Source organism: Pygocentrus nattereri, chromosome 1, assembly GCF_015220715.1.
Source record: "Pygocentrus nattereri isolate fPygNat1 chromosome 1, fPygNat1.pri, whole genome shotgun sequence".
NCBI lineage: Eukaryota > Metazoa > Chordata > Actinopteri > Characiformes > Serrasalmidae > Pygocentrus > Pygocentrus nattereri.
Genome location: NC_051211.1, coordinates 46172050 through 46187077, shown reverse-complemented (window position 1 = coordinate 46187077; position 15028 = coordinate 46172050). Strand labels below are relative to the sequence as shown.

The 15028-nt window shown below is 39.2% G+C and overlaps 1 protein-coding gene across 1 annotated transcript in view; it reads left to right on the top strand.

Annotated features, from left to right (window-relative positions):
- LOC119263728 (antigen WC1.1-like) overlaps positions 1-15028 on the top strand; it is a 97123-nt gene that overhangs the window by 31015 nt on the left and 51080 nt on the right. The window lies entirely within an intron of this gene.

The window sequence follows — 15028 nt, the reverse complement described above, 5'->3', positions numbered from 1 at the left end:
GCTCTCATGAATGAGTTGATCTAGTTGAAGAGCTGTTGCTATAAGAGTCTCTAGGGAACTGTCTCAGTTGCAGTTTGCTAGCTCATCTTTCACAGCTTCACTACTCCATTGTAGAAGGCTACAGTGATTCTTCATACTTCCTTTGGCTTCACATATAAATGCAGAATTTCATCACACATTCAGCAGCTCCCAAAGTATAACAGGCTTAAAACACCAAGAAAACAGAATATTTATAAAATGCAAGGCAAAAAATCATAGCAGACAGAAGGCTTCAAGACTGGTTCTCCAGTTCCTTAAAAAGCAAGCAAGACGAGGCACAGATAAACCACATTAGTAATTAATACAAGGACAGGTCATGCTTAAGCCACACTTAGGAAGGTCTAGAAGTTCTAAAAGCACTGGAGTTTGGTGGCATCTAGTGCATCTTTTTTGGCATTTGGCAGATGCTCTTATCCAGAGCGACATACAGTTTGATCATTTTACACAGGTAGGCGAAGGTAGTGTGAGGATTTGCCCAAGGACTCTCATTGGTATAGTGTAGGGTGCTTACCCAGTTGGGGATTGAACCCCAGTCTACAGCATAGAAGGAAGAGGCATTACCCCCCATACTAACCACATCACATAAAGCATCTGCTGTACAGGTGAGGTGTAAAACCAACTGCCTGGATTCTCTAATTACCTCAGAGCAGTGCTAGACATGTATAAACAGTTCAAACGAAATTCTGGGGAATTTTAACAGTCTGGAGAATTTTAGCTTTCTGGACCTGCATTTCCATCATTGTTTATTGTTGGAAAGCAGCAGTGATTACTAACTCTGCTCCTAGAGATCTACTTACTTGAGGAGGTTAACTTTTACCAAAGTAATACAGTGTACTAAAAAAAAAAAAAAAAAGATTATTTGAGATATGTTCTCATTTTACAGATTATGATGATGTGGAGGAGGAGCCTCAGACAGAGATGAATCATGTCACTGAGAGACCACAGCCAGTGTCTTTCCTCGGGACATTATATTCAAACCTCTTCGGACGCAATAAATGATTTTGTTATAGATCATATTTCGTACCTTAAGAAGCATAAGCAATGTTTATTGTAGCTTTGCACATGTCAAATAGGATATGGTGGTGTTAAAATTGAGTGTTGAGAGGATTACAGACATTCATACTGTTGTCACTCAAAAACTGCCATTATAACTGTAAAAGGGTTTTTCTGTTCTGATTGTATGATTATTATGTGAGTATTATGCATCCCCAGAGCCTTAGTCACAGCTGCAAGTCAATTTCTCTATCTTCAGTTTCTTATGAATTAAGTGTGTAATAGAATGTCCTGCTATGGTCAGAGAGGTAACTCTCCAGTGTGCTTTTTATATTTTGACCAGCAGTATAACTGATAACTGTTTATTTGTCACTTTGTGTCTCAGAAATGTTGTGTTACTCTTTTAGGAGGAAAAGCTTTAGCTTACTGTGTTGTCTGCGTAAAAACAGAAAATAGATTAAAAAAAAACAGCAGAGTATATTATCTTTGATTAAGTATAGTCTCAGGTTACATGGAGTGTAAAGATACACAGAGTATAAACATGGTTTTCTGTTGTTAAAGAGGGACTTTAGCCCCAATAAAGGCAATCTGAACAGTGTTCATCACCCCAAGACAGTGAGGGAACAGTCTGAGAGGACCCAGAATTCTCAGACCAGAAAACCACCCCATTATTTATTATTTTAGCTGAGATTTAATTCTTTTTTTATTTGTTTCTTTGTTTTTTATTGTTTTCTTTATATACTGATAATCAATTATTTGGTCATTATAAAACAGAATGTAATAAAAGAAAATATCTTTGAATAAATATGACAAAGTCAGTTTGGTTTGACAGAATGGAATTAATTTTGTGATGAAAGATTAAAAAACCCATTAACCAGTTTCATTCTACCATTTGTTTTGGTGTATAGACCTGATTTACCTCAAATAAGTGTAAATGTTATGTAGTTGGCCTTAAATCAAGACCAGAGAACATTTTGAATCATTATGAAAGAAAGACAGGTATGAGTTTAAGCTGTGCCTTTCAATCTTTTATAAAACTTAGTAGTGATGTCAAACCAGATCATCCAATTATTAATCCACCGTTTATGTTTTGATCAAATTTGAATGATTTATTATTTTCCTCTTTCATAATGTGGTTTATTTCATTTGATTGTTAAAAGGCCTCCAAAGTCACCAGCAACAAGGTGGTGTGAAAACAGATTAATTATAAAATGTTCTAGAAGTTCTAGAAGCACTGGTGCTTTGTGGACACCAACTGCCTTAATTTTATGGATGTTATTGTGTTTATTTAACCATTTCCAGGCCTCTCCTCGAGGAAGCCCAGTATTATATATAGTTAAAAAGCAACTACTGGTTTAACCAATCAGGGCTTCATGAAATTGTGCTCATGATGTAATTGATGATATTAACAAATCACTGTACTGGCTGTGAAGGTGTCAAGGAAAAATACGGACCCAAGAAATTCTTGTTACTTTTTGTTTTTATGTTTACAACCCAAATTCCAATGACAATTCAGCAAGACAATGCCAAGCCACATTCTGCACGTGTTACAACAGCGTGGCTTCGTGCGGGTACCAGACTGGCCTCCCTGCAAAAGCTTCAACAATTAGTGTCCTCAGTTCCCAAACGCTTATTGAGTGTTGTTAAAAGGAAAGGTGATGTAACACAGTGGTAAACATGCCCCTGTCCCAACTTCTTTGGAATGTGTTGCAGGAATCAAATTCACACGCTCTGCTCCCCTTTCTTAAAAATAGGGACCATCACCATGGTCTGCCAGTCCAAGGGTACTATTCCCAAGGTCCATGTGACACTGGAGAGGCATGTCAGCCTTGACATCCCCACAGCATTCATAAGCAAGCATTTCTAGGCAAATCTCAACTGCCCCTGGTGCCTTGCCTCGCCCTGACTCCCATGATAGAGGCATGTCTCTTGAGTCTAGGAGTTCCTGAACTTCTTCCACTGACCAGCAGTGTTAAAAGTCAGGATTTCTCCACCCCTGCTGAGAACAGCTTGAGCAAAACCACTCCGACCACTCCTGAGTCACCGAGCAGTTGTCCAGAACCTCCTTAAAGCAAACAGAACATCTTTTTACATGGCCTCTCCAAACTCCTCCTGTGTTTTGGGTTTAGCTTTTTCCACCACAGCTGCTGCTGCCTATTTTACCCCTTGGTACCTATCTGCTGAGTCTTAAGTCCTCCAGGCCAAACAGTCCACCAATGGGTTCCTGGGTTGTTGCCCTGAAAAGCACCAACAAGCTTTTGGCCACAGTTATGCTTAGCAGCTTCCACAATGGAGGTTTTAAACATATTGTCATGTTTTCCCTGCCATCTGATACAACTCACCTCTAGACGGTTACTGGTTGACAGCTCAACACCTCACGTCCCACATGCCAAAAGCCAATTTCCACTGCAGGGGTCGATGCCACCAAGGACCTTCTCACCAAGGACTGCCTATAAGGCATTGCACCTGTACCCTATGCTAAACCTTGCAGGTGGTGGGCCCACATGGTCTCCAGCTTTGCCTTTTTGAGCTGAGCCCAGGAGGGTTGCATGTGTTGCTTGGCCACCAGGCACTCGCAGAGGAACACTACCCCAAGGCCTGGTTCAAAGGGTAGGTCTCAGTAACAGTCTCCCTACCAGGATACACAATAAATTGCCTCCTTTGATCATAGGGATTTTGGATCGTGTTAGTATCCTGTTTGCCTTGGGAGACCCTAGCAGGAGTATAATACTCAGATGACTTAGCTCTGAAGAGCCCTAGGCCACACAAGCCTTTCCTCAATGCCAAGACCCCAATTCAGGAACAGCATTTTTAAATCAGACTATGTCCAAAAAAAAGTTAAAAGTTATTAGTGCTAAAGCAAATGTCAATGTATTTAAAGATAATGTTTGAAACAGCTACAGTCATTCAAAATGTAGCTTTGATGTTCTAAATATCTGTGCTTTGATGTAGAGGATGTAGCAGATAATTATGTTGCCATCACTGCTGGTCAGAGCTCAGCTGTTGAAACAGTTATGACTTGTAACAACACTGTAATCTCATTTTGAACACAGTCACTGATGATACTGAAGCTGATTTAATGACATTTATCTCTACATTTTGACAGAAGACATGATAACTATGACGATGCTGTTACCGCTGCACCAAAGTCCAACATTATGACAAGCAGATTTTACATAATTTTCCCATGTTGTTGAAGGAGATGTCCTGTATGCTGTTACAGTCCAGATGTACATGAGTGTGAATGGTAGAGGAAGTGATTCAAGTGCACAGGAGGTCTAGTGATAAATGAGTTTTGTTATCAATGATAAATAAACTATGTCCTCTTTATTTTGATGTAGAGCCTTTTTTATATAAAACAGTCTTTATTCATTCAGAAAATAAGTACAGCTACATTTCTTTTAGTGGAGACAAGAAACAGATGATTAGTGCCTCCCTGCTCTCTAGACAGGACTGGAAGTAATCTGTCCTCTCTACATCTGTCTGACTGTGTTTTAAGAATGATGCAACTGTCCAGATGCTCAAAACTAAAACAGAGTTGCTTACACACAATGCTTAATATAATCTTATATGTGTGTTTAAATACAAAAATAAGCCCAGGGCATTTACAATTCACTATCAAAATGCTGCAACACTCAAAGTTTTATTCACTATCTCTCAGATACACGTACCTCAGATACAGATGTTGAAGCTCTAAGCCATGAAAACAAGTATAAGCACTTGTTTCCCCTTCATTTCACACATTGAACAGATAAACTGTGGAAAGTAAACACACAGTGTCTAATAGAGCACATTCTTATATGTGTGTGATCAAATACAAACTGGACAACTGAAAAGTATCTGCAGCTGAAAACTCATTATTTATGATATATATTTTAATGGACATGCTTTTGTGTTTGAATGCTGAGTATTTTCACACAATCTCTGTCTTTCAGATGAACGACAGTGTCAGATCATTTCATCATTTACAGATTCTTCTTTACTTGTGATTAACAAATAAAAATAAACAATATTAATTTTGATATTTTAATTATATCACCTTTTGTTATAATGTAACCATGACATGTTTGTGGACTAGCTGTTGTGATAACTTAAAAATTAAGTAAGAAGTTAAAATATTTAGCTGAACTCTTGAAATGTGGTTGTGTCACTGCATTGACTGACCTGTGAAACTGTGAGTCACTTGTCTTAATCTTAGGTCCAGGGTTCCCACCAGATCCATTTTCCCAAGCCTCATGATCAAGAGCAGCTCTCCAAGGTGCTGACAGCAGCTGTCAAAGTTCAGCACCTCCTGTTGTGCACAGCCAGAGACTGCATGACCACAGCCCCTCCTCTCTCTCAATTTACAGGAGACTGAATCGAGCCCTGCTCCCTAGATCGACTTGCCTTAGACAGTCTTCACTCCCAGCGGTACTAGTGAGAGAGAGAGAGAGAGAGAGAGAGATGAGCGACAAGCCTCAGCAGAGAACCATATTTTAAAGAGACTGTTATTGACTATTTCTGATTTCTCCTGGTTGTTGCTGTTTTTTTCTTTGAGACACAGTTAATAAAACCGACCGTGCTGAATCAAATTCTCTTCTGCCCTTGGTCACCCCTCTCTCAGCCCCATATAGGAGAAACTGAATAGAAAATGAATCTATATTGAGTGTCTTTATTTACAAAGCTGATTCCTGTATTCAGACCTCAAACATATAAATCTACTTATTTAACTCAAACTACATCATCTGTTTAGGTCGTGTCTTTGTCTCAGTGTCTACCAAAGCCAACACATGCAGCAAATCAGTGTCTTTACTTTTACAACCTGCTCTACATGAAGCATCATAGAGGAGCTGCATTTAGACAGACCTGAATTAGATATTAAAGGTTTATTGAAGAATAGAGTTTTAGACTGAACTAAATGTCAGTTCTGTTGGGATGATTTTATATTTAGATAAATACATTTTCTGTATTTTTAATGTGTTGGAAGATAACCATGAGTTTGAGAAAGGCAAATTATAATTATTATTATTGTTATTATTATTATTGTTGTTATTATTATCATTGAATCAAATAAAAAATGTCTCTAATTAATTGTTGCCCAAAGAGACAACTGTGCTGAAAAGAAAGGTGACGTCATGATGCCCGGTCTCTTCCTTATTATAGTATTATAATATATTCTGTATTATAATCTCTTCCTTATTATAGTACAATTTCATTTGATGTGATGTATTAACTAACTGCTCTAAAGAGCGGTAGATGATGTTTAGACTGCTGATGTTATTGTGTGAGTAAGAGAGTTAACAGAGAGCACTGAGCACGTAGACTGTGGATTATAGAGCTCAGACAGCATCACAGACAGCATGAGGGATTTAATCTGTACTGAACTAAAACAGTAACGGCCCAAAATCAGCTACACAGTTTGTATGTGAGTTTGTGAGCTAGCACGTGCTGAAATCTATATTCATCATCACAGACTTGTACTGTCAACTGTCTCCTGTGTAAAAAAGCTATTTTTAAATAGCTCAAGAGTTAACATGCTGATATCATCTCTAATGTACTGTAGACTCAGACAACATTCATGAGCGTTCAAAAGTCTGGAATTACTGTCATAGTGACCGTTTTTAAATCATTATTTGATCTGTAGAAACGTCAGAAAAGCGTAAAACATCGCAGAATCAATAAGTAATCAAAAACACTGTAGAAGAAACTGCAGGCAAGCCCACACAGGACCCCCTCCTCAATACAAGCTAAAATGCTGCGAGGACATCCTGGACATCGTTTACAGTCTGAGTGAAGAATGTTTCTTCTTTGGTCTTCAGTTTCATTCTCTGTTATGATAACGTGAATAGTGTTCATCTGAATTATCCATCCATCCATTTTCTAAGCCGCTTCTCCATCAGGGTCGCGGGGGGTGCTGGAGCCTATCCCAGCAGTCATCGGGCGGAAGGCAGGATACATCCTGGACAGGTCGCCAGTCCATCGCAGGGCAGACAGACAGACACAGACAGTCACTTCATCTGAATTAATTTCTTTGAATTATTTATTTATTGTTAATTTCAATAATGTAAGGTATTTAATGTTTTCTAAAAAATAGAGAGCTTTGATGAACGATGTGCCAAATGCAGTAAGTATTGAAAGTATAATGACAAATGCAAGAGACTTTGTTCACTTCAGTTTGTAAGATGCTGCATACAATATAACAATAAATCCTGAAACATGTCACTGATTATTCCTTTATTTATGTTTCCATAAAACGGGGAATAAAAGTGGATTTTGCATCTCTCTGCACAAAAATTCTGATATCTGTCCCAAAATCAGTGATGAAGAGTTTCCTGTTGACTGTCATTGAGATGCTGGGGATAGAAGCAGCTCTCACTGCAGAAGAAAAGCTAAAGAAGAAAGCCCAGTCTGCTTCAGTGAGCCCACCTGGCCAGACTACTACACCCACCAACCTTGCAGCCTCATCAGAAAACCCAGCTCAAAGGTAAGCCTATGCTTTTTAAAATATATTAAATTCAAAATGATACTTTTTCAATTAAAATTGTCCACTTATGATATCCAATTCCTTTTAGAAAGCATACATATTAAAATCCACACAAATGTGTTAACTCATATTAAACATCTGCGTATTTATTTATATAAAAACACTGATTTCATAACTCACTAATGTAACTGATTTAAAATGCAGGCCATATTCTAAACAATTTTCCTTTGTGTCTTTTCTTAGCACAGAAGCTCTACACAACATAGAAATCTTGAGAAATTTTAACTTAAAACTTTTAAAACTGCACCTGTTCTGTAATAATGATTATTTTCTTCCTGTTCTTGTCTTACTTTCATGTTTCAAACAAAATCTAATGTGGAACTGCCTGAAAGGCTGGAACACAGTTCACTCCAATGGCTGATGAGATGACTAACATTCTATTTGCACATAATGTTTTTCAGCAATATTTCTATCAGAAATATTTTAAAACTGTCAGTCTGAAGACGTTCCTTTGACTGGAAGAAAAGTGCATGTTTTGAGAAAAGCACAGGAGGAGACTGAGCTCGCTGGAAGTAACTAGGCACTAGTACTAGGGACGTGCACAATGGAGCACTTCATCAGCCTTAAACGGAACCTCAACACATTAGTGGCACTAGAGGCTTATGATCTCTATCTTGAATTTTAGTCCCAGCAGGTAAGATGACATGCATTCACACGTCCATGTCACTGGCGAAGCCTCCTTTTCTATTTGCACATAATGTTTTTCAGCATCTGTGACACCCTTGGAAATAAACTGATTGTCCTGTTGCCTTGTCATTAACTCAGCACACCCCTTAAGCCTGAAGATGAAGCATCTGCTGTTGAGGAGTATTGGGCTAACACCCGTGGTGAGCTCAGTTTGTTGTTCAGTCTCTTAAATGCCTCTTTTTGTGGTGCTTCCCAGCTCCACTCATTTTCTCACTGAGTAGCTCTTGAATTGGGCGTGTGTATGATGCCAGGTGATGTAAAACTTGCCCAGATCGTTGGCAATACCCATTACTCTCCTCACCCCTCCTACTCCAGTCGATTCTGGCATCTCCATGATGTCTCTGATCATGTCTGGATCTGGTGACACCATCTGCTGTGACTCGGTGGCCCACAAACATAATGCTGTCTTTGACAAGCTCACATTTTTTGTTTAGTGTGAGTCTGTCTTTCCTCAGCCTCTGTAGGACCCTGTGCAGTCTTGTGTTGTGTTGTTGCATGTCCTCTCCATACACAACGTTATCAGCATGACACATGCCACCTGCCACCTTTGCCACCTTCCAGCATCTGTGACATGTGACGCTGGAAGTGCTCTGGGGCAGATGAAATCCCAAATGGCAGACGGTTGAACCCATATCACCCAAATGGGGTGACAAATGTTGTGAGGAGTGAGCTCTCCTCTGATAATAGGATTTACCAGAAGCTGGAGGTGGCATCCAGCTTCGTGAAAACTTTCGCCCCAGCCAGCATGACTAGCGTATGGTCAACTGCAAGAAAAATGTGTCTCTCTTGCCATACCCACTTATTCAGACGTGTGAGATCGACACAGAACCTTGGGTGTTACAACCATGCCGGCACACCATCATTTGGGTTTGGTAACTTTCTAAAATACCCCCATGTCTTCCATGTTATTGAATTCTGCTTTCACTTTCTCTTGCAAAGGCAGGGGCACTCGGCGTGGCGTGGACAGAGCATATGGAACCGCCCCTGGCTCCAACTCTATCTGGCTCTTTCAATTTCCCCAAGCCTGAAAACACTGTGGGATACTGTGCTAATCCTCACCGTGTGGACTCGCTTCATCAGTGCAAGGACTTTTATTGCAGGGAGGTCCAGTAATGGTTTGGACAGTCTGACAACCACATAAATGTCTTGTTCTGTTGTTTTGTGCTCGAAGCTCAGCTTGCCTTTAAACTGTCCTTTAACATGTGGTTTGTGATTTCGCTGGTCCATATAATGCTTTTCTTGCTGTCTGCAGTGTCCCATGGCTTTTGATGGAGTAGGTGCTGCTTGGAATTGCTGTGACAGTGGCTCCTGTGTCCAGCTTAAACACAGTCTTTTCCCTGTTTAACTACAATAGTTCATTCCACTCCTCCTCCTCTTCAGAGCACATTTCTCCCAAGAAAGCAAAATCCTCCTCATTGCACTCTTACTGTGCCTCTGTAATGTTATGGACGCCACTGCTTGATCTGCATTTCTTTGTGAAGTGCCCTTTTATATGACACCTGCTGCACTCATGAGCTGGACAAACTTTCCAGCAATGTTTTTTCATGTGTCCACACCTGGTGCATTCGGATGGCTTTGCGCCACTTTTCTGGTTTTGGCCTCTCACTGTTCTTTTTGAATAATGTTTCAACCCTGCCAGCTGCTCTGTCCCCTGTAGCACCGGCTACCACTTTTTACCGCTGCACTCTGTCAACTCACTGTCCAGCTGTAAGTTTTCTGTTAGCTTAGCATCACATAAGCTGTTCTCTCAGAGCCCTGAACTCACAGTGTTCCACCAGTGTATGTAACCTACAGTTGTTCTAAACGAATTAACACTTTCATCTGGCTCTTGGCATCTTCGAAAATTATGTTCCTTCTGCAAACACAATGCTCCATGCTGTCTCACATGACTTTTTCTGCTCCTCAGTTAGGTGGTAACATATTTAAGATGTCCTCGGCTTCATCACCCACATCGTACATGAATGCATTCACTTGAAATTCCTCTGATTTCTTGTTCAGTTCAGTTGCTATTATATAGCGTTCATGGCGTTTCAGCCATCTCGGCCATTTATTAGCATTAGCATTTATTAGCGTTAGCGTTGTTCAAACTGGCACCATTGCTCCTCCCTCTCTGTTTCCTTCCATTTTCAGGGTTTTTCCTTCTTTTAGTCCGCTTTACTTCTTTGTTTTTCCTTTTGACTTCTGACACCACGTTACTGTATGTCACTGGCAGAATGGGACTGAGTCACGTTAGCAGTGCGGTAACTATGCATGGTTTATTATTCCAAAACAACTGGGAGTGCAACACACAAGGTCCATGTAACCAGTGGCGCAAAAAGGGGTATGCGGCGCATATGGGCGCTGCACTAGAGGGGCGCCAAAACGATGCCGGAAAATTATTTCTAGTCTGCATTTTCTGTAAGAGCTGTTTGTTCAAGTAGGATAATACACATCAAAAAACAGCACAGCACTAATCAGGCGCCCATCCACTCCGTCCCCTACCCTCCTGTTACTTGCTCCCAAACACAGGCGCTTGAGAACGCGCCCCATAGGGAACGCGTCAAGGCGTGTGTTTTTTTTTTTTCCGTCGTGGCGCAAGTACCTGCAGGGTGTTCAGGATGGAGGGGCAGAAAAAAAAGCTCTCCGGGGCACAAAACAGAAAACGGAAGAGGGAGAGAGAAAAAGATGTTGTAGGGATGAAGAAAAGCTTCTCAAAGTGGTTGAAAGACAGCAGGTTGATCAGTTATTCACCTACGTCACCTTTGTCTACCAAAACGAGACTGTAGGTTACGAAAGTAGCGTTGGACCACTGGGTTCTAGCAAAGCTGCCTCACTGCTCCGTTCCCAAATGCACATATTCAAAAATAAAGGAATCTAATAGAGGTCAAACCTTCCATAGTTTCCCCAAAAACTACTATACTTCACCGTGAATAGATTCACACAATTAGAAGAAATCGCCTTTTCAGTTTAAGATGTATGCTACTGTGCTAGCTAAGGCTAGCCATATTAATATTACCCAGCCAGCCAGATGAATGATAGCAGTGAGGCAGCAAGCTAACGTTAAAGCTAAACTTGGTTCTCCAGCTACGACCTGATTAACCCTGAACTGGTTATTTTCTCGGTTTAACTTCAAAACGAGTGACATTAGTCAAGCCATAGCTCTTTATAGTAGCCTGTTTAGCTAGCTAACCTAGCTAGTCAACATTCTAGTTAATATCCTAACCGTGGTAGCCTGGTCTAAAGCTCAGCTCGCTGGTGGCACTAAATCATCTTAAACTCTTAGTTTCTAGCCACATTCAGACACATTCAGCCTGTAACTGTTTTAGTTGAGTTTTCCTTTACATTTTTATTTATTTTGTCCTTTTATTTATTTATTTTTCTGTTTTACCTTTTTATTTATTTTATTCCATACTTTTTGCCTTTTACCTTTTTATTTCATTTATTTCTTCCTTTTATTTATTCTGTCTTCTGTTTTACTGTTTATTTTATTTCCATAATTTACTTTTTTATATAAACTTGGTGTTGTAACCCTCTTTCTTTGTGCTTATATTTTATTATTCTAATTAGTAATCTCTATTTTATTGCGTTACATTTTAGCCTGTCCACTTATCAGTTTATTCTGAATTATTTTATTTCTTCTTAATTAAATCCTCATTGCTTGTTTTTTGCTCTTACCATTTAATTTGTATTCTGTTTATAAAGTTCCTTATTTTAGCTTGCCTGCTTAAATATTTGATTTTAATTTTAATTTTTTTCAGTCACTTTAAGTTAAGGGGCGGGGTTTTGGAGGGGGCGCCGATAATATGTTTGCATCCACCTCAGAAAGTATGTAGTTGCACCCCTGGCAACAAATGTCCAATATAAAACCAAGTTACTGCACTGGTTTAGTTTTAACAGTCCTACAGCTCAACCAGCTCTGACACACAACTAAAATGCTAATGGCTAAGCGCCAAACACTGCAGCTACTAACACCTACCTAGCTGCGTCTACAAACTAAACCACGTCTTTAAGTGAAACTGACTCACAAACACAACTAACAAGGCGTATAAAGGCCTTAACAGCAATTAGAACACAATACTTAACTTCATTCAGAACTCAAAACACATAGAAGGAGCTGGACTGTACATTGTAGTATGCATTGTTCATTTCCCTGTCAAAAGGTTAACTTTTTACTTTATGTGCACACCCAGATATTTGTATCCTCACCAACACCATCAATAGTGAGTGGTGACAAGGCAGCTTTGGACTTCCTAAAGTCCAGCATCACCTCCTTAGTCTTACTGATGTTTGTGTCATCCGAGAATTTTTGCAGATGACACGACACTGTTGTACCTGAAGTCAGAGGTGTACAAGTTGAAAAGGAAAGAGGCTAATACAGTCCCCTGGGGTGCCCCAACACTGCACACAGACTTGTCTGAGACACAGCCCTGCAGTCGCACATACTGAAGTCGTCCAGTCAGATAGTGCATTGTCCATGAGATGATGGATTCATCCACCTGCATCAGCCGTAGTTTCTTCCCTTATAGCACAGGCTGTATGGTGTTGAATACACTGGAGAAGTCGAAGAACATGATCCTCACAGTGCTGCCTGATGTGTCCAGGTGAGAGTACATTCTATCCAGCAGGTAGGTAACTGCATCATCCACTCCAATGCCTTCTTGGTATGCAAACTGCAGAGGGTCAAGAGCTGTTTTGACCAGAGGTCTCAGATGAGCTAGCATCAGCCTTTCAAGTGTCTTCATTAAGTGGGATGTCAGTGCAAGCAGTCGATAATCATTCAGTGCTGGATGGGGACATTTCAATTTTGAATGTTTCAAGTGTTCATGTAATATTTCAAGGTCTACCACAAGCGCCTGTATTTTACTGTTGACATGTTTGCATATTTTGAATACATAATGGCTAGTTGGTGCTATAGCACATTAAAATGAAATAAAAACATTTTTTTTTTTTCTCCGGCCCACAGATTTGTTGAGATTTTCTAATCTGGCCCTTTTACTCGTTGAGTTTGACACCCCTGCCCTAAGGTCTTAGTGTCAATCAGCATTTTTGCTATATTTTGTAGCATTTCCATAGAACTAGATATATTGTGACAGACTACAATGTAGAAGTTAAAGTATCCATTATAAATCCATGTTTCTTCAGCTACAATACAACTAACAGAGAATGTGGGTCATTTACATGAACATGAACATGAACATGAACATGAACGTAAATTTTAAATGCAGAATCATGAAACAAAAAAACTGGGGCTGTAAAAGTTTGCAATGAACATATCCCTTATCTTAATGGATGAGCAACCTTGGTGATGCTTTATGAAAAAGAGGAAGAAGAGAAAATGGACAGACATTCAATCAGACATTCAAATTACAATCACAGATAGTTATACTTTTGTCCACATTGTCTGACATGCCCCTAAATACATTAATTGAGCCTAAGAGCTGGTGTGAGCTTTAAATGGCTGTGATGAAAATGGGATTGAAAAGCAGTGGCAGTAAAATTACACAGGCACACAAATCCCCACAAAATCATGTGGACTTTTTATTACATTTTGTGGCGCTTCCATTGTGCTACACGTGTTAGCTACACACAGCTAAATGCCAGAGTTCTGCTCTCCTTTAACAGGAAGTATCCTCTCTGAGGAACAGCATTCAGGATATGAGGATGTGGATGAGGAGCTTCTCTCAGGTAGGAGGACCTAAAACTACATCCCACTGACAAATATTACAGTCGCTATTAGAAATGTAGAAATTCATTATAAATCCATGTTTTGTACAGTAATGCCAAAAATCATTTACAGTAAACAGAGTACATACATTGAATCACTGTAGTCTCTATCCAGGTTGCTTTATATGAATTTCTAGTAACTTTTGCTGTTCTGTACTGTTTCAGATTCTTTTTTACTGTTTTCAACTTTTCCTTAATACTGAGTCTTTAGATCAGAAGTGTCTGTCAGAAAGTATTTCTCGCACAATCTTAATGGAGTCACACACTGAAGACTGAGTTCTAAAATTGTTATTCTTACATTAAAACCTCTCTGAATGAGTATTATCATTTTTATGTAATTAAAAGTGATCAGTTTTGCTCTTTTTACAGCAAAGTCTCTGACTGGAGTGAAATCAGAATATGATGATGTCACCACCAGTGGTCTGATACCTGGGTTCCTTTTTTATTAACCCCCTGAATTTTATCTTTATATTGAAACCATATGAAAAGTCAATCTGGTTTTATTTGGTTTAGGTGAACCACAAAAAGACGACATAGCAGATAACTATGATGATGTCATCACCACTAGACACATTTCTGAGAGTGTCATAGGTAGGTTTCTGTTCTGGGATTTTATTTTAGAAGTAGAAATTAAAATTAGAAATTAAAAAGAAATAAAACACATATCAATGTAATCAAATAATAAATGCCTTAAAAGCAGCATTAATAAAAAAAGTGTGAATATGAATAAGAATTAATTCTATGGACTGTTTGTGGAGCTGCAGTAAACTGAACTGTAAACATGTTTAAAATAAATCTTCAGTTCACATATAATTCAAAATCATTATTTTAATCAGCTTTTACAAAAAAATGAACAGAAACTTGAACAAAAAATCAAGTTGCAGAAAGGGACAACTCAATAATATCTTCCATGTTTGTCAAACACTAGAGAGCACTCCTGAGTTCAAAATGAATGGGCTCCTTTAGAGCTTTTGTGCAAAGTTGTAGTTTGTAAATCCTTTAATCATTTTTATTTAGAAAAATCCACAAATCTTCTCAACACAGATGTTTCATTACTGTTTTAACTATGAAGGCTTTATAACA